The sequence below is a fragment of the Daphnia pulex genome, chromosome 5, assembly GCF_021134715.1.
Source record: "Daphnia pulex isolate KAP4 chromosome 5, ASM2113471v1".
NCBI lineage: Eukaryota > Metazoa > Arthropoda > Branchiopoda > Diplostraca > Daphniidae > Daphnia > Daphnia pulex.
The window spans coordinates 1,567,232-1,587,700 of NC_060021.1; the positions used below are offsets into that span (position 1 = coordinate 1,567,232).

At 36.7% G+C, this 20,469-nt stretch overlaps 1 protein-coding gene across 1 annotated transcript in view; it reads left to right on the plus strand.

Moving 5' to 3' along the window:
- Nucleotides 1-20,469, plus strand: part of LOC124193399 (cell wall protein DAN4-like) — a 37,315-nt gene that overhangs the window by 15,964 nt on the left and 882 nt on the right. The window lies entirely within an intron of this gene.

Below are 20,469 nucleotides of genomic sequence, written 5' to 3' on the forward strand. Positions count from 1 at the left end.
TGTGACATTATGACTACTCTTCAATTGAAACTATATCCTTGATGACGCGTCTCCATTATATGACTAGACTTATGAGAAATACAAAAAGGAATTAATTTAAAAAACTATATTGTTACAAAACACCTACATATGTAGTTGATTCACTTATGCTTCCTGACACATTTCTTTAATTGATTAAATATAGGAGCAGCTAGTTATTCAGGCTATTATAACGAAGGCTGAAAGCTCATCAATGAAAGGCATACGTGAACAAGCAAATTGGTTATTTGAATTCGTCATTTTACGACTGAAAAGCCCCAAAGCTTATGACCATTTACGGCAGGGTTTGTTACCATTACCACACCCAGATACTCTTCGAAGACTAATCCGGGGAATTCCTGGAACATTTGGACTGAACAAATTTTCGATAGAGTCGATCGGAAAAAAACCTGCATGGAAAATCAAGATGTTTTAGGAGGAGATCTCTTGTCTGGGATGAAATGACAGTTAAAAAGGCAGTGAATTTCAACAGACAAAAGATGAAATTTGATGGATTCCCTGATTACGGAGAGGACGTGGAACCAGAAAAGAGGGGAAAGCTTGCTGACCATGCACTTGTGCTTATGTTTCGTCCATACGGGGCCAAATGGGTCCAGCCAATTGGCGTCTATGCAACGAGTGGGGCTGCTAGTTCTTCTATGCTTCAGAATCTTGTGATTAGAGCCATTGCAGCTCTTCAAACTGTCGGCGCTATCGTCTCTACGTAACGTTTGATGGTCACCAAACAAATAATAGGGTGTTCGCAGTCTCTTCGGGATTAGCAGCAAGATGAACAATGTATTTTCATGGATTGATCATCCTACTGAACCAAACGAAAAAATGCATTTCATGTTCGATATTCCCAATATTTTCAAGTGCATAAGAAATAATATGATAAAAGTCAAGCATTTTCAAGTAAGTTTAAAGTAATTCAATTTGTTAGATTATTAAAAGAAAATTACCAATATTCTATACAGTTCGGTGGAGATAACATCGATTGCGATCTTTTTAAGCTGTTTATTTAAACAGAAGAAGAGTTTGCCCTAAACTTACACTCTCTCACATTCACCCTGACAATTGGCAAAATATGAATGTAAAATTAGCTACTCAAGTAATGATTTTTAACTTACATTAATATATTTCTTCTGTTAGCTATTTTCTCATAGCGTGTGGTCGGGATTCAAGTATTTAAGGGAAGAATGCAACCTTACTCAGTTTGCCGGAACTGAACCAATCACGGATATGGTAAAACTTCTAAATGATGCTTTTGATGTCCTAAATGAAAGATGTCCTCAAGAGAGCATTAATAATGGAAATTTCGATGATAAAACTGCTGTATGTCAATATAGATACAGTTAAACATTTAAATTTTACTTCATCATACACTTGTGCAGCATCTATTTCATTTATTGGAAAAAATGGATTCGAACGAAGTGTTCCTGAAAACAGAAAATCGAACGTCGTTTATATCGCAAACATCCCTGGACGCCCTACGACTCACAATCAGAAGCATTTTAAATTTAACGAAGGATCTACTAGACAATGATTTTAATTTTGTGCTAACAGGCAAATTTAACCAAGACTGCATCGAGGTAAATTTACCGGTAATAAATAACAAAATATAGTTTATCTTTAGTTATACCTTTTCTGTAGAGATTTTTTGGACTTGTCAGAAGTGCCTGTGGGGAAAATGACCATCCATCGATTTCAACATTTCTCCAACTTTTCAGACTACTCAGCATTGTTTTCCAATTTAAAGATGCGGTGAGGTCGGAGAATATAGATAAGGGTGAGAGACTATGCCTATTAACGACCTACAAAGACTGCCTTCGTGAAAAGTGTAAGGCAACGACACAACAAGCAAGCGATTTGAGGGAGGCGATGAAGGATGATATACTTGAGGCTCTATGCCTAAAAAGAAAACCAGAAGAACTACCTACAACATCAGAAGATGCTCAAGTTTGTATTGACATTTCGGTCATTACTTACCCAACAATGGAAGAGCTGGAAAACATGCCATCACCAACACAAGAAGTGGACATCGACAAAATCCTGCTAGAAGAAAGAGTGACAAAGGACACAGTATATGAAATATGTGGATACTTACTGTACACGCGAAGGAGGTTGCTGAAATGCAAAGAATGTCTTTCAACATTGCAAACCACGGAAGAGCTCCTGCCAGCAGACTTTTACCACCACTGCCTGACCGATATAAAAACAAAAGGTGGATTGAAGTACTGCAAACCACCAATGTTTAATTTTTTTCACGCAGTTGAAACAATTTACAAAAAAGAAGTCAATCAAAACAATTTAAGTATCGGAAATTGGTTTCAAAGAGTGATGTCCAAGTTGTGCAAAGGGAAAATCAATATTGAGTTTTGTTGCAATGAGCAACATAAACTAGAATTGATTCGTGATCTCGTTATGGAATACTTTGTCATTAGGAATCACTTTGAAACAAAAACTTGGAAGAGGAACGATGACAACTGTGCAAAAGCAAAGTCAATAAGGAATTTGCTCGATATTTAGCAAAATTTACTTGATTAATTGATACAAAATTGTTCAAACAAATAGTAATGGTGCCAACCGGTCGACCCTCATAGCTTTCTCATACTTTGCTATTCACATACCCCGCCATTGGCGATTGATTTGATTTGTTGCGTTGTTATTATTTCCTCATTGTTTAGCGTTGAAGTGATTTTACAGAGTTTAGAGTTGTCCATAGCTTATGGTGACTAAGCATAGTTGTTTTGTTCTTCTTTTTAAATCCCTTTTTCCTCTCTTGCATGTGTACTATTTGTGCTTGTTCGGAACCTGAATCTTCATCTGTTACCGAATGATCTGGTACTAAAAATCTGCTGTGTAAGTGAAATAACAATCTCAGATGTGTTTACCCTGATGCTCACCTGTAAGCGTTAATACTTTTTGCTAAGAGGATCAAACCAGTTATGGAAAATGAAGCTGTTTGACGCGTAATCAATTCCTTTTCTAATCGAAATCACTTTGTATATAATAAGTAGCATTTTGATGTCTACAGGTGGCCCTGTTGTAATTTGCAAATTAAGGGACAGGATCAAAAGAACTGGTATTGAAGAATAATGGGGACGCAAGGAGTTCAGCTTGGAAAGTGCTTGATCAGAAACATGCCATTTCTGTGTTACCCACGCAGCCAAATTCCTTGCTCTGTAGTCAGTGATCTGCTTGTTGGAGAGTTTCCGTTCCAGCAAGCCATTTCCCACACACTGAAGAAAAGTTCAGAGAACGAGTAAGAATCATGACATATCTTTAAGATGAAATCAATTTCTGAATTTTCATTAGTTCTTAGTAGTGAAAGTCTGACAACCAGATATTATGCAAGTCTGCTGCTCTGCAAGATGAGAGCTCAATCAGCAAAGATTAAAGTAAGAAACTATCTTGGACCAAAAATCAGAACACAAAATTATTTTCTTAAAATTGCGGTGCAGTTCGCCTTATGGTTTAAAATGGAGCACACCCAGCAACCTTGTGTGAGAAGCGTGGAAAGCACCATTGAAACCATAAATTATCAAGTACGCGACATCTTTATGTCAAGAATCAGAACTGAAATCTGTGATTCACAAGAAGAGTTCGAAAGAACTAGAGACTTGATAAATTTGATTTCTTATGTCATGTTTGAGGAACTCGGATACAAAGTCGAACATTTGAGCGTCGAAATGCAAATGGACAAGTTTTATGCAATCGAAGAAGTATTTTTGTTTGTAGATGAAATATATTTTTTTTATTTTAGTAGGTCTTGCTAAGAAAACGGGGTCCGCCCATAATCGTCTCTATTATATTTAAAGAGATTGCCAGTAATTTCGGAATTGATTTCGAAATGATCTTGTACGGTGAACCTAGAACTAACTGATGCAAAGGGAAGTACTTCTCAGGTGGATACCGTTTCCAAGGCATTAAATATGACAAAAGTATATTTGTATTTCTCTAAAATTTTCTAATATAAAAGGCATGGGATACTTGATGACGTATACCTCGTGAACGTAAACGATGGTGGAATCTTAGTCTCTGAAAACCAATATCAACCTCCTGTCAATATCGCAAGCTCAAGTGCTCAAGAAGTGGCGGTGCAAGTAATGCGAGAGATGTCAGCTCGTGTGAGAATGCTAGGATCATTTCACAACTCTGCCGATTGCGTTGATGGCAACAAAAAACAGCTACTGTACAGGTTGGCACACGTAATTTCGCCAAAAGATCCTGATGATGCGAAACAGTATGCTCAGCAATGCTTGAACCTTGGGTTAGATTTCAATGATGCCATAAAGACGCTACAGGTACACGGACAACCTGTTTCATGAATGGTCAACCATATCTTAACATTTTAAATACAGGAATCCAATGTTTTAGAAAATCCTCTTAAAAAAGACTGCATTAACCGAATGTTGAAAGAGAACAATGAAACTATTGCCGAATTAAGTAAAGATTGAATATTTTTTAATGGACCAGTAAAATATTTTATTTCTTTAGAGAGCACCCCGCCAGCGAGATCAATTTGTTATATTTGCCGTCGGCATGTCGATGAATTACAAACATCAAGCAGAATACGAGCGCAGTAGACCATGTGTAATTGTGTCTTTGTATTTCAATTACATCCCTCCTGAAAAATGGAAGAAGATTCCTGCCTTGAATGTAAGAGAGAACCAGGCGTGTATTACAAGATCATTGTAAAAAATTCTTCTGTTGGATTTTTTGGCTTTTACGTTTCTCAAGGTAAATGAGAAAGCAATAAATTTCATTCTGTTTTCCATAACATTTTTCTTATGTCATTAGATCGCCTTGAAGTACACGCAGACCCTGCCCAGGCATATCCTCACTTAAAGAATATATTTGAGCTGGGGGGCTTTTTTGAAAAGTTTGATAGCCACTGCTTTGTCCCTAATGCGGCTATTATTCACGGTATCCAGATGAAAATGCCGCTGCCCTAGCTTTAGTTCCATAATTGGACCAATCCATTTCAAAGAAACCCAGTCCGAACGTATTTAGCTACTCTAGAGTAGAATTTGTCTTAAAAAGAAAAATTCGAAACGCGTAATAATTCTTTGCAATTTAAAGTAACTCTGTAACGTTGGGCAAAAAAAATCGCTCGAAACAAAGTATGTGTAGGAAAAAGAATTGTGCATAAATCTGCGCATTACAACTCAAGCATCGGTAGAATAACCAATTAAGTTGACAATTTTTGCCAGTGGGCATCTTAAAAAAACGTTAAAAATAGCTGAAAATAAAATCTGGACGCGGAGAATGAGAAGAACGAGGAACATCACTCCAGCATAAGCCCCTACAGAAAGAAGTGAAGACACCAGTGTACCCTACTAAAAAGTTGCCAGATTTCTGGAACTGGACCTGAGACTCCACATTGCCAGTTCTAAGAAACGATGTTTTGGTGAAAGCATAGATAAAGAAGACTGGTTTCGCATGTGCTATCCTTTTAGCCCTATCACTACTTACCCCGAGTTTCTGTCTTGCTTGTCCTGCCCTAAGCGGATAAACTGCTGTACTGCACCGAGGCTACGAAGGGTGTTGCAGACGAAGATTATTTTCCTTCTGTCTTGGTAAAATTATTTGCTGACGTTTAAAAGTCCTAGGTAATTTTGTCATACAAATTTGTATTGAGAAGTCATATTGTATTTAATAATGACGTTTGTCAATTGCAAAATCAGAGAAATCAATTGAATCATTGCAATTGACTAGAAATAAGCAGAGTGTAGAAAACAAAACGTACTCTAAAGGGCAGGACAAGAAAGACAGAATCATGCTATAATAGAAGTAACCAGAGTGTGGTTACTTAGAAGAAAGACAGAATCGGGAAAATCGGAGGAAGGGTAGTAAGAATGCTGGCGACAGTTGCCCATGTTAATTCTCTTATGAAGAGAATAAACCAGTGGTCTTTATCTGTGGTGAAAGTGCCGCCGTAAAACAATGGTTACATGACGACATCTGCTGTGTGATGTACGAAGCATGATTTTTAATGTTATTGTCACGCCAGTGTAATAGAGAGGATGGTGGCGTCGCCCTGTCGAAATTCTCCATAAGGCTATGTCCGAGCCGACTCCCTTAAAAAGGGTGACACCTTGCGTATTTTTCCAAGAACTAAACTGAAATTTCCCCGCGAGTCCGTAAAATAAGATTACAACATGCTGTCTGTAAAGCAACAAATCTCAAATGTAAAGTTACACTTAAATTATACTACAAATTATACCATAATGCAAATAGTTGATGATTTATAAATATTTTTCCTTTTTTCATGAAATGAAATAAATATCAAACTTTAAGTTTTATCCGTTGTATTTGCTGTTTCTTTTTCTTTGACTTTTTCACATTGAATTTCAGCACTTTTTGGGATTCTTGACAATTTTTTGTTAGTTTTCATTTGCGTTCGATCACTAGACAGATGTATGTTTCGAAATCGCTTAGACTCTGTGTGAAAACGAATATGTACATATTATATATTAAATAGGGCAAGGAATCTTCGTGTTTATCACAGCAAACATTCAAAACATTGAGTTTACATAACTCTGACATGACTTCCTCATAGAAATTAGTTACATAAATATGAGCATCGTTATCAAAAAAATTGGTTACCACATTTTCAACATTTTGAATTATTTAAAAAAAATTGACAGTTAAGAAGGTTAAACCCCCGTGATTTCTTTCAGCAGTGTACTCGGCGGACAAGAACGTTGGAGGCAAGTCTTCATATTTTGTGATAAGACCTTTTTTGCAATCATCACAGTTAGTCCAGACGGTATCACGAGTTTTTCAGAACATAACCGCACATATCATAAATCATTTCATCTTTGGTTTCGTCAGTAGACATTTCGTCTTCCGTAACATTCACGTAGCGAACAGAAAGCTCTTCCAGAAATAGCTGCTTGAATGATGCTCTTATTTCAGCTGCTTCTTTTTTGCAAGCCTTAAACTTATTCACAAGGCATTCCTCATAAGAAACTAAAATACGCAAATTGTCTCCGTTATCAACGTGTCCACGTTCAACGTGCATCTTAGTAGGATTATAAAGTGAAAGTATTCGAAAAATCTGTAACCAAGAGTAAGCGGTCGGTGTGTCATCAATTCCTCTTACGATTCCGAAAAAACGCTAAAAAAGATTTCGAAAGAATTACAAAAAAAGAACACATAATCTTAGTAAAATCATGTTACCTCAAGAGGGTCTTGGTTCAGCTTTCCAGTTAGAACTGTAATGTAGTTTGCATTAAATTGCTCCTCTGCTAAAGCAATGCCATTCAGCACGGAAATTCGCCAGGCTTGCAAAGTAGTCTCCGATACAAACATGTTGAGAGGAATATTGGGATCATTTTTTTCTCTTGACCGGTGAGACTCCTCGGTAATATAAAAAAATTTCAGGAAAATGTCTAGCTTTTCCTTCTTCTTACACCAATTAGAAATATTGATCCCTTGTTTCACGCAACGTCCATTCATTATGTCAAAAACATCAATTTTGTAAATTTCTCGGTGCTCTCAGATTCTTTAAAAAGATACCCGAATGTTCTGTGGGCTCGGTAATGCCGGATTGCATGAACAACAGAGTCGGAAAGAAGCTGGGAAGCTTTGCGAACGTTCATCTTCTCAAAATTAGTTGGGTTGATGTGAGACTCAGTAAGTTTAAACGCCCTCCGAAAATGATTTTTTTTTCCAGTTTATGTAAAAGTTTGTAGTAAATAAAACGTGCAGTTGAACCACCATACTAATGAGAAAAAAAGTTAAATTTTGCAATTTTTGAACACGTTTAACATTAAAAGTATTTACCTGAACCTCTTTATGTGTTAGAATTTGATATCTTGTACACTTTAAAAGATGCGGTGCGTCAAACAACCAATAAATTTTGATAGATGGATCCATTGGATGTTTCATGAAATAAGAATTGTCTTTTTTAACCTTTTCCCTTGACTTTTTTCCATGAATACCAAATAAAGTCATGGCGGCTTTATTCAAGGAACACCCATCACACACGAGGTTCTTGACGATGGCATTATTGTTATGAAGTAGAACAATACCTTTCACAATAACTTCGTGAAGTATTGTGAAGCTGGCAGCGTTTTTAGATGCGAAACAAGCAAAGGGGTGCACCCAATTGCCTCTGTATGGGCGAAACATTAACACTAAGGCATGTGTAGCAATTCCACTCTTCACGGCTCCCTTAATATCTTCACCGAAGTCCACAATACCGTGCCATTCCAATCTAGACGAATGCCAAGTGAGATCTTTCTTCAGCGAAACCTCGTCCCACATAATACTACCCCAACGTTCAGATTCTGGTAGATTTGCCATAGCTTTCTTGATGTTTTCCAGTGCTAGTTCGTTGAAACCAAATTTGCATTCCGATGAACTAAGCCGCCGACGAATCGTTGATGGACTAGGAAGGGGCAGAATTTTGTTTTTTCTCAGATGGTTATAGGTGGAGCTGCTTTTCAACTTTAGAAGCAGGCACTGCATCAAGAATCCAGCATCGTATTTCGTACCGTAAGCTCTTCCAGTATCAGCCTTAAGCTCAGCTTTGCCCTTCATGATGAAGTTGTTGATGATGAATCTTTCCTAAAAATTGAAATTGCTTGTTAAAAGACTTGACGCATGCAACTGTTTCAAAAATTGTCTTATATTTTGGTCATCAAAGTCGATACATTTCAAAGGATAATAGTCAAATATTATAAAGTTATTATGAAGTCAATAAGTAATTATGAAAATTAAAATAAAATTTTATCATTTTGTAGCTTTTCCATATTTCCGTAAGTTCCAAAGTAGAGAATTAAAAATGTTTCATCTAAACAACTCACAAAAAGTAAAAGATTTTAAATTACAATTAATTTACATTTTTTACTCATAAACAGTTCCTTCATAGAGATAGAAATGGGCAACTTACTCCGTGAGTTAGATGCTTAATTTTCTCGTCCAGTTGATTTTCGGTAAGGGTTGCAACGTCATCCTTTAACTTAGAGATGGTTTCTATACGCAATCCTAATGAATGACGTAAAGGGTTTGTAAATATTTTGCTATTGAATGTACTCATTATTTAATAATAGATAAATATTTACCACCGCATACTGACACATTCTCGCCAATTGTTTGGATGACGCATTCAGTTTTTTGTCCTTTTCCTTCAATTTACATTTTAGTTTTTCTAAGTCAACCTGTCGCTTTAACTTGATAACTCCTCACAATCAGTTGTTTGTCCTTTTCCTGTACAAACATCTTTAGTTCCCTTATCTGACATGGTGCACACTTCCCCTTTATTTCTTTATGGCATTCGCAGTAAGTTGGTGCCTTTATTCGATAAACTCTTAAAGGCTTTTTCCCCCGGACAGTTGGGGCACCAACTATTTCTGCATCCGTAGTTTCATTTGCTGTAGTTACATCTGAGCTGTGAGTAGTTTCTGTGGCTTCTGGTGGTAAAGACAACAATTCATTGGAATGAGGAACAGGAAAGCTAACAAATAATGCTATGGAAAATTAAAACAGGCATTAAACAAAAATTTAATAAAAATACAAAAAAAAATTTGTAAACCTTGGACAGCTTGAAGGTTTGTTGTTTTGTAGGTAATTATTTCTGTTTCCGGATCTTGTTGTGTCGGTGAAGCAACCAATTGAAATGGAGTAGTAGTAGGCCTATTACAACTAGCAGTGTCTCGTGTGGTTTCAGTCTCAATGAGAAACTTAAAAGGCTCACCAGTCTCCATCAGATCAATGCCACCAATGATTTCTGTTTCTGGATGTTGTAGGGTTGGTGAAGCAACCGATTGAAATGCAGTAGTAGTTTCACAACTAGCAATGTCTTCTTCTACTGTGGTTTATCTGTCATTGAACAACTCAAAAGACTCACCCGTTTCTTGTTTGGCAAATTTAAATGCTCACCAGTCTCCATTAGATCCCTGCCAGCAATTATTTCTGATTCTGGATCTTGTTGTGGCAGTAGAGCAACCGATTTAGATGTAGTAGTAGTATCACAACTGACAGTTTCTTCTTCTACTGTGGTTTCAGCCTCAATTGGCAAATTAAAATGCTCACCAGTCTCCATTACCTCACTACCACCAATGATTTCTGTTTCAGGATGTTGTAGGATGGGTGAATCAACCGATTTAGATGTAGTAATATTATCACAACTGACAGTGTCTTCTTCTACTGTGGTTAGAGTCTCAATTGGCAAATTAAAAGGCTCATCAGTCTCCATCAGATCAATGCCACCAATGATTTCTGTTTCTGGATGTTGTAGGGTTGGTAAAGCAACCGATTGAAATGGAGTATTGCTTTTAGAAACACGACTAGGTGCTTGGTGGCCTGCAATGACATTTAATTTGAAAAATACAAATATAGTTACTAAAAACCGATTGAAATATATAACAACTTACTTATAAGTTTCAATTTTTTGTTATGTTGGTTAGGTGGTGTATTCTCGGTACCAACAGTTCTTTTTAATAGTTTGTGTCTGTTTGCTCCATTACCCAGAGGTGATGGTAGGTTTTGGTGATTGTTGGACATAGAATGAACACTAGAAATTTTAGCTTGTATAACATCACGTTTCTTCTGTTGTGTGTTGACTGAAAACAGTTGTTTCAGAGGAGTACGTTTGACTACTTTGGAAGAAGCTTCCTTTACACCTGTTTCAAGTAACGTTAGAACTTACTACAAGTTTTACAGCGCAATAATATTAATTATACGCAAGAAATGTTTAGGAACAGCAGAAATACTTAATCTCCATCTTCCATAGGGATGATACACTGTGCCATCTGTAAATCCTTTTAACATCTGACTCATCAAAATGCTTTTCATACAGTAACGATGATTGCTTCAGCTCTGGAATGATTAATTGCCAACTAGAAAACTTGTTCTTAGGTACACCAAAAATACCAATTCTTTTGTTTTCATCCTGATAATTGACACCACAAAAGAAGCAAGTTTTTCTTGAAGATTTACATTTCAACGAATTTGAAAGAGACATTCCCTTGAATATTACCAGCCATGGGGAAAAAATCGTGGAATGGAATGAAGAATGATTTTCTAGCTTATATTGACTGAAGGCTACGCGTGGCGGCGCTGCGTTTAAGGGAGAGCTATTCTGTAACGTCCGCCAAACAATTGAAAAAATATTGAAAAACCTCGGACATAGCCTTATGGAGAATTTCGACAGGGCGACGCCACCATCTCCTCTATTACTCTGGTCACGCTGCAAAAAAAATATTTCGAAATTACCGTTAAGTGTGCAGTTCCAACGTGCCTGTCGTCTAAAGGAAGTAGACGTTTTGTTAAGAATCATGTTTCATATTTCTCAACCCCAAAAGATCCAATGCTGTTCACTGAATGGGAAAGTAACCTTCACCTTTTGGATGGTCAACATCTTTCATCTAAATCGAAAATTTGCAAGCATTTCTCACAAAGTGATATTATTAACAAGCGATCCACGACTCAAGTAGACCGAATTCCCGGAGCTGCTTTCCAGATCTAAATCCGGAAAAGGCGTTAAAAATATTAATGTTCGCCTCTCCATGCCGGATTTACCTGCGGTCGCAGAAATCAAAATTTTCACCCGTTTAGGAGTTATTTAGCTGTAAGATTCGAGGGCTTTTTTATTTTGCCATAAAATGGGGGGGGGGGGGGACTTTTCAATCTTTTTCGGAAAAGCGGGGCATCTATATAAAAAACTAATTTTATAAAAAGGTTCATTGCTATCCCAACCACCAAAATCCAAAAGAAATTTCCTATCCGAATTTTATTGGTTGAGATATGGTCATTTTAGTGAACGCAAAAAACGCAAAAAATTGCTTATCATAGCCCCTTTTTGGGACGAACACGAGAGTAACGCTACGCGTGGTGGCAGCACCATTTATCGAAGTAGAGGACTTTGAAAAATTAGCAGAAAAACCGAGGATCTAGTCTTATGAAAAATTTATACAAGCTAGTCTTTCATCTTTAGCATTTAAAATCTGACTGATCTTTCCATTCCCTTTTGAAAATCACCTAATTTGCCTAAATAAATTTGATATATGTATCTTCTACTGGTGGCGATATACAAAACTCCTTATTTTTCCCTCTTGGGTCCACTCTCTTCATCACTCAAAACCAAGAAGACGGCGTTCATCCAGTTCCATCTCCTTCACCTGTCTCTGTTGGGGTGGCACGCGTTTTTATGCGCCAAAGGCAAAGCGACCGCCACCGCCCAGAATATCGATGACCAAGTACTGTTGTGAGTGATCAAGGATGAGAACGTGAAAGACCCGATCGGATTTTTGCCCACTGCGATGTCTAATGGTGACATCCAAAAAGTCATCAACATCAGAAACAATACGGCCCATCTAAATCTAAATTCCATAGATCAGACGGGGATGACTGATCTACCGGCACTGGTCCTTCTGAATCGCAGCGTCATCCAACCTGATGTAGCAGATGAAATCCAGAGGATAATCAACGAAATGTCGGCCGGGAACCTCGACGGCCTGGTGACCTTCTCTTTTTCATTCACGCCAGCGTTTAATTTTGAAAAAGCCTTTGGCCTATCACAAATTGTATACAGGGTTATACTCGAGTACCTAGCAGATGTACTTATGACTCTGTCGAAACTAAATCTTGCAAACATCACTATTGATGTTTTTGCTAACCTCAAGTATATCATGGACCAGGTCAACACCAACCAGGACTACCTCGCCCCTGGGGGCGGCACCAGAGGCGATGCCTAACTCCTCGCAATCGTTTTTGACACTAGAAATGACAATTCACATAATGCATTCCTTCGGTTAAGTACTGATTGGCATCTGCAATTGGATTCCGTTCACGACATCCTGGACGTAATGAACCATCAAGCAGAAGTAGTAGAAGTTTAGAAGATTATCGATCATCTCGCCACATTAGAAGCGGAAGGCGGTACGGTTACCCAAGAAGATTTAAAATTTTTTGAGTAGAGGATTCAAGGCGTTAGAAAAGCTATTTTGGCGTAAGAAGAGTGTCTCTGTCTCGGTTGAAAATGGTTGTGATTAGACCAGCTGGGGTCTCGCATCTTGTCAAAATAGATGTGATCATCATTCTATTCCGCCAGATGAAATACAGGAGAGGAGATTTGTTAACTTTGAGCGGGACAGTGGTCCAATTGGAGTCCCTCGAAAATGGGATAATGAAAGTATAGCTCCCAGGGTGAAGTATGTCGAAGTAGCCCTTTTTCTCTTTTCTTTTTGCTTTTTTCTTTTATTTTCAATTTTTTCTTCAATTTTTTTTGTCTCAAGCGTCACGCTGCGTGATTGTACAGAAAAAATTTCGTAAAATAAAAATACTCTACTTGTTGTATCATTCATTGCCGATAATATGTTTTCATGTCATCTGTTTCGACAGCGATCACAGATTTTAGACACTGTAACAGTTGAACAAACAAATTCAAACTAACTGGGACAAAAGTTCCTACGCTTTTTGGGTAAGAATTATATAAAAGAAAGTGGATATAATTATATCCGCTATCGAAAAGAAGAAATAAGGGGTTAAAAATAAAATCAAGATCCAAAAATGGGTCTGATGCAAAAATCAAAGTGAGTGAAAATAAAAAAAAAAAACATTCGGCCGCAATCACAACGGTTGAAGCAGAGCCACGGATTGAACGAAAATTTGTCGGTTAGACTTTTTTTTAATGTTCGAGGTTTGAACAATCTGCAATCTCTAAAAGGGCGACAATCTATACTGTGACTAATTATACAAGTCACATTGATTTGTCAAAATAAATAATCTGACAAGATTCCAATCGGATTCAAAGTCTAATTTACTATAAACCATTGCGAGGAAATGAACCAAATGAATAAGACTTTTTCCCTCCCTTCTGCTCTAACCATTTACATATTACAGTACTAATGTCGTAAACATCCTTTTGACTAAGGTTGGGAACAAACACAATATAAACTGCTCCTGTTCTATCAAAAAAACAAAAACAAAGATGAATGCTTGCTCCGACTATTCTCAATTTGGAATACCCAAAAATGAATAAGGGCAAGTCAAATGAGTATCGGGTACTAAATCGGGTATAAGCTGACTTGCACATAGAAATTGCCGAGTCAAAAAAATGTTGATCGTTTCCCGGCTGTCGATAAGAAACGAAGCAAAGGAATAAATTCAGATAATTATCGGAGACATTTCGCCGTGTCTCCAGTTTATTGCAGATAATAGGGGCTACCATTTGCATTTGGCTGCTTTCACCGCACCGAGCAATTTATGTCATTAGATCGCCTTGAAGTACACGCAGACCCTGCCCAGGCATATCCTCACTTAAAGAATAAATTCAAGCTGGGGGGCTTTTTTGAAAAGTTTGATAGCCACTGCTTTGTCCCTTATGCGGCTATTTTTCACGGTATCCAGATGAAAATGCCGCTGCCCTAGCTTTTGTTCCATAATTGGACCAATCCATTTCAAAGAAACCCACTCCGAACGTATTTAGCTACTCTAGAGTAGAATTTGTCTTAAAAAGAAAAATTCGAAACGCGTAATAATTCTTTGCAATTTAAAGTAACTCTGTAACGTTGGGCAAAAAAAATCGCTCGAAACAAAGTATGTGTAGGAAAAAGAATTGCGCATAAATCTGCGCATTACAACTCAAGCGTCGGTAAAATAACCAATTAAGTTGACAATTTTTGCCAGTGGGCATCTTAAAAAAACGTTAAAAATAGCTGAAAATAAAATCTGGACGCGGAGAATGAGAAGAACGAGGAACATCACTCCAGCATAAGCCCATACAGAAAGAAGTGAAGACACCAGTGTACCCTACTAAAAAATTGCCAGATTTCTGGAACTGGACCTGAGACTCCACATTGCCAGTTCTAAAAAACGACGTTTTGGTGAAAGTATAGATAAAGAAGACTGGTTTCGCATGTGCTATCCTTTTAGCCCTATCACTACTTACCCCGAGTTTCTGTCTTGCTTGTCCTGCCCTAAGCGGATAAACTGCTGTACTGCACCGAGGCTACGAAGGGTGTTGCAGACGAAGATTATTTTCTTCTGTCTTGGTAAAATTATTTGCTGACGTTTAAAAGTCCTAGGTAATTTTGTCATACAAATTTGTATTAAGAAGTCGTACTGTATTTAATAATGACGTTTGTCAATTGCAAAATCAGATAAATCAATTGAATCACTGCAATTGACTAGAAATAAGCAGAGTGTAGAAAACAAAACGTACTCTAAAGGGCAGGACAAGAAAGACAGAATCATGCTATAATAGAAGTAACCAGAGTGTGGTTACTTAGAAGAAAGACAGAATCGGGAAAATCGGAGGAAGGGTAGTAAGAATGCTGGCGACAGTTGCCCATGTTAATTCTCTTATGAAGAGAATAAAACCAGTGGTCTTTATCTCTGGTGAAAGTGCCGCCGTAAAACAATGGTTACATGACGACATCTGCTGTGTGATGTACGAAACATGATTTTTAATGTTATTGTCACGCTGCAAAAAAAAGATTTCGAAATTACCGTTAAGTGTGCAGTTCCAACGTGCTCGTCGTCTAAAGGAAGTAGACGTTTTGTTAAGAATCATGTTTCATATTTCTCAACCCCAAAAGATCCAATGCTGTTCACTGAATGGGAAAGTAACCTTCACCTTTTGGATGGTCAACATCTTTCATCTAAATCGAAAATTTGCAAATTGCATTTCTCAGAAAGTGATATTATTAACAAGCGATCCACGACTCAAGTAGACCGAATTCCCGGAGCTGCTTTCCAGATCTAAATCCGGAAAAGGCGTTAAAAATATAAAAAAAAATATTCATGTTCGCCTCTGCATGCCGGATTTACCTGCGTTTGCAGAAATATGAAATTTTCCCCCGTTTAGGAGTTATTTAGCTGTAAGATATTCGAGGTTTTTTTTATTTTGCCAGAAAATGGGGGGGGGACTTTTTAAACGCTTTTTGGAAAAGCGGGGCATCTATATAAAAAACTAATTTTATAAAAAGGTTCATTGCTATCCCAACCACCAAAATCCAAAAGAAATTTCCTATCCGAATTTTATTGGTTGAGATATGGCCATTATATTGAACGCAATAAAACGCAAAAAAATTGCTTATCATAACCCCTTTTTGGGACGAACACGAGAGTAATGCTACGCGTGGTGGCAGCACCATTTATCGAAGCAAAGGACTTTGAAAAATTAGCAGAAAAACCGATGATCTAGTCTTATGTAAAATTTATATAAGCTAGTCTTTCATCTTAAGCATTTAAAATCTGACTAAGCTTTCCATTCCCTTTTGAAAATCACCTAATTTGCCTAAATAAATTTGATATATGTATCTATATATAATAAAACAACAAGCTTTTGTGGGAGGGGCCTGTGTCTGTGTCAACAATGTGTCAACACAGGCTCCTTTCCCAAAATGGAACATGCCCAAACATGCCCAAACAAATCACCACCAGTAATTAAATAATACAAATATTCAAAAAGAATTTTGTTTCCAATTAAAATTTATAATTTATAATAACAATTGATTCCTCACACACCACTCCCGACACCGGACTACCTTTGGCTTTGGTTTTGCTTTTTATAATTCTAGATTTAATCAATTTAATTGTTTCTGGTTTCTGCCAGAGTCCAGGCTTCTGAGAATGTCATCTGGAAGAATACTGCGTTCTTGTTTAAGTTTGTTTTTTGTTTTCGATACTCTCTTTTCGGTGGCAAAAAACCTCCATATCTTTGATTTTTCCGAATTTTTCTTTCCATTACATTCATTTTTCATCACCATAATAGGGGAGACCGGGGCTATGTGGGACACTTTTTTTCTTTTCTAAAAACTTTTTTTCTTAAGTAAATTATAATAATAAAAATAAGTTTATTTTTTCATTTATCATGTTTATTTAGAAAGGTAAGTTCTTAACGGATAAATAATGCTGCTGGTAAAAGAAGAAAAGTAAAAAGATGTATATTTAATCGAAGATACGTTAAGGTACGTCTACACTAGCAGTTTTTACAGACATACAGACACCGAATTACGACCGTAACTTGTCTGTAAAAACGGCTATTGTAGACGCAGCATTAGATAGATATTAATACACAAGCTTTCATCTTTTTTGGATGAGAACTGTACGTACACCAAACATACTTCCGGTACATTCAGTGAATGTACTTGATGTATGTCCATTGTATATGTTTTTCATATACTGTTGGGATCAAAGAATCTCTTTATTTTTTATCCATTTATGTACATACTGGTAGCGTACCCTGAACATCCACATGGGATGAGGGACGCCACCATTTTGTTGTACATACCTGGGATATCGCTTGGATAGCGCGTCTTAGTAGGGAATGCGAGCCGAATCTTCCAAAAAATTCGTCTTTCCAATGTTTTTTCGGCGCCCAAAAAAATTTCCAAACTTTTCGGCGCCGAAATCGACGGAAAGCCGAAAGTCAAAAGCCGAAAACTGAACAGCCAATCACAGCGTTCCATTTTTGATGCGCAAATAATTTTTGATATTAGGGCAACATCAGCAATGCCAAATCTGTCTGCTGTCATTTTTTTCGTCATTCTTTTCTTATTTGTAGTGTGAATAGTCCAAGACGAAATCGAAATTTTTCCGTCTTTCGGTTTTTATTTTTCGTCTTTCGGCTAGCCGAAAAGACCATAGTGTGAACGCGCCTTAAGGGAATGATAAATTAATTTTAGAAAAAAAATCGCGTCAAAATCGGACGACTCAGGTGGCAGCACCATCGATATTTCCGAACGCTAAAACCACCCTACTTTGAACTATGCGCTTGGGATGACGTCACAAGTTTTTCTAATTTTTATTCGATCATAATATAGTCCGATATACTTAGTTTAAGTATACAAAAGATGGTAATCCTAACTTAAGTAGAAAAATTGAAAAAATTCCATAAAATGCAAAAAGTGTCAAAATCACTCTTTTTTTAAAATTCATAGAAAAGGTGTTGACACTTTTTTTTGAAAATTCACATTGTATAGCTTAATATGTCTTCAAAAACATATCAAAAAATTTGGATGTGTGTTATTTTTGTTATTGAGTTATAACAGTTTTTCTGTGATATGGTGAAAATTAAAAGTTCGATGGGATTTTCTATAGTAAAAAATTTAAAAAATATAACGTGGGACACGGGGCTTAAATGTACAGGGCAGTTTTAATATGTACAATTTGTTTAACATTTCTGAAATAAATACAGCGTATTATAAATGATGTTTTTTTTTATCCCATAAACTTTTTTTATCCCTGAATTTCTGATTAATTCGGCGATTTTTATGGGAACTACAAAAAAATTCGAATCGGAAAATTTTTTGAACTTTAGTTTACAATTTTTTTATACTTCTATAAATATTTTAAAATTCTATAAATATTTCTAATCTTCTATAAATATTGTAAAACCAGATAGCTATTTGATGCGTTTTCTTTCTAGTTTAAGGTGGTAGTTTTATTTTATAAAAAATGTGTTGATATAGATGAAAAATGAAGTATTTGATAATTTAGTTTCTTTAATGTTGTTTGGGTCCAGGTTAAATGGTAAAGCCATCTGTTTCCAGGTAAACGACCAAAAAAGATCAAAAAAGGACATTTTTATTTTTTTTATTGTATCTCCACTGATACTCAAAAGAATGAATAAAATTACAGTACCTCTGAAAGAGAAATGAATTTCTTTTTCACTAGTGGGTCTTTTAATAAATGTAATCGATCCCGGATGAACCATTTTCCTCCTGATTCTGTTCCGTTTAACAAAAAAAAAATTTTTTCTTCATTTTTTTCTCTTGATATTTAATTAATAATAACTATTAGGCCTACATATGAAAGCCAGCTTTTACAAAAAAAGAAAAAACTAACCCAATGTAGAGAAGTGCATTAGAATCACTCCTATATAATTTTATTAATTTTTCTATTTAAAAAATTGGTAGCGAAAAAAAAGTGTTCCATTGCCACATTTATCCATATACATATATTCCATATATGGGACACTTTTTTACGCTGTTATATAGCCCCGGCTACAATATTTTCAATAAGCAAAACTTTGCGATCATAAGTGAAAACGCAGTTGTCAGGAACCTTGATTGATATGGTCCATCTTCAGTATGCATTTTTTAAAACTGATCAACCATTCTATATCCAGTATCAAAGTCCCAGAATTGTGATAACAAACTAAGAGAGGTCAATTTATTCAAAACTGTGCTCTCCTTAACCCTTGTATGATGATCGTCTACTTTCCACATTCGATGAATAATCTGTTCCAATGGTTTGCCACCACGTCTGACCAAATTCTTCATTTTTTGCAGCTTGTTCTCAAAGGGGAATGAACTGAAGTTAATCCAATGGGCCATAGTTCACCACATCGCCAGGCAAATGAATCAAATTGTGATGATACACAATAACAAATGATAAACTTGTAGAAGTGTTGTATTTACCGAGAGATGTTGAGGGATACAGCTGCCGGAGACGACTCTGCTGGGTTAAGACAGGCGTCGGGCTTTTATACTCGGGGAAGACAAAGAGAAACTCAGGGAAACATATTGCAATACAAACAATAGTTATGATCCACTAGAGAATAACAAAGGAGGGATGTTCGGTCCACTGGTTCGTCCCAGCCAACGCCAACGAGGTGTTGGGGAACATTCACCAGCTTTCCTAGTTGTGGAAGCGTGAAGAAGAGTCAAGCAACCTCACGTTGCTTAGATTTGGAAAGAACATATGGGAGATGCGGCGAGTCATTACAAACCCATAATTTCTTAAAGGAAATCAAAGAAGGTTGAGAGAAAATTGGATTAAAGTTAATTTACATATGATGGTTCGTCTCAAAAAGCATATATGCAGCTTGCGCACGTGACAAGAGCCGTAATTGATACCCGAAGAAACATTGCAGCAGACGAAGCAAAGTTGTTTGAGATCGCCTTCGTCTTCGGAATTATTACTCTGCGTGTAAAATAGAAATTGTTTTTTTTAGACAACACGGCAACCCATTAAAACAGAAGAAAACTGTGTAAATCTCAATCGATGCTTATAAATAAACAAAAGGTCGCACACAAGTGATCGACAAAACACCCTAAATAGTGTTTTGGTAAACTATCGACAAAAAATTTCATTTTGGGCCCAGATTGTTGTGAATTAGTTATGATTTATTTAAAATAGAAGTTAGCCCTATCCTTTAACATGGGACAACAGTTCTAGAAGAGGTAGTGGCCAAGGGATATGCGTCTTGGGAGTTGCGCAAGGGGAGATCCTCTGTTAAAGGATAGGGCTAACTTCTAATTTTAAATAAATCATGTGATAAAAAATTGCAAGTAGGCTGGGGGGGGGGAATTGGCCAAATGAGCCTTTTACTATAGATTGCTAATAACTCGGCCAATCAAATCCGGAAAAAGAATTTCTTTTGGATTTGCATTTAGGGGTGGCCGAGCAATCTTTTGGGAGAATTAGTTTTTTTTTGGTTCGCTTTTTCCCATAAGCGATACGAACTGGATAAAAAAAAACCCCTCC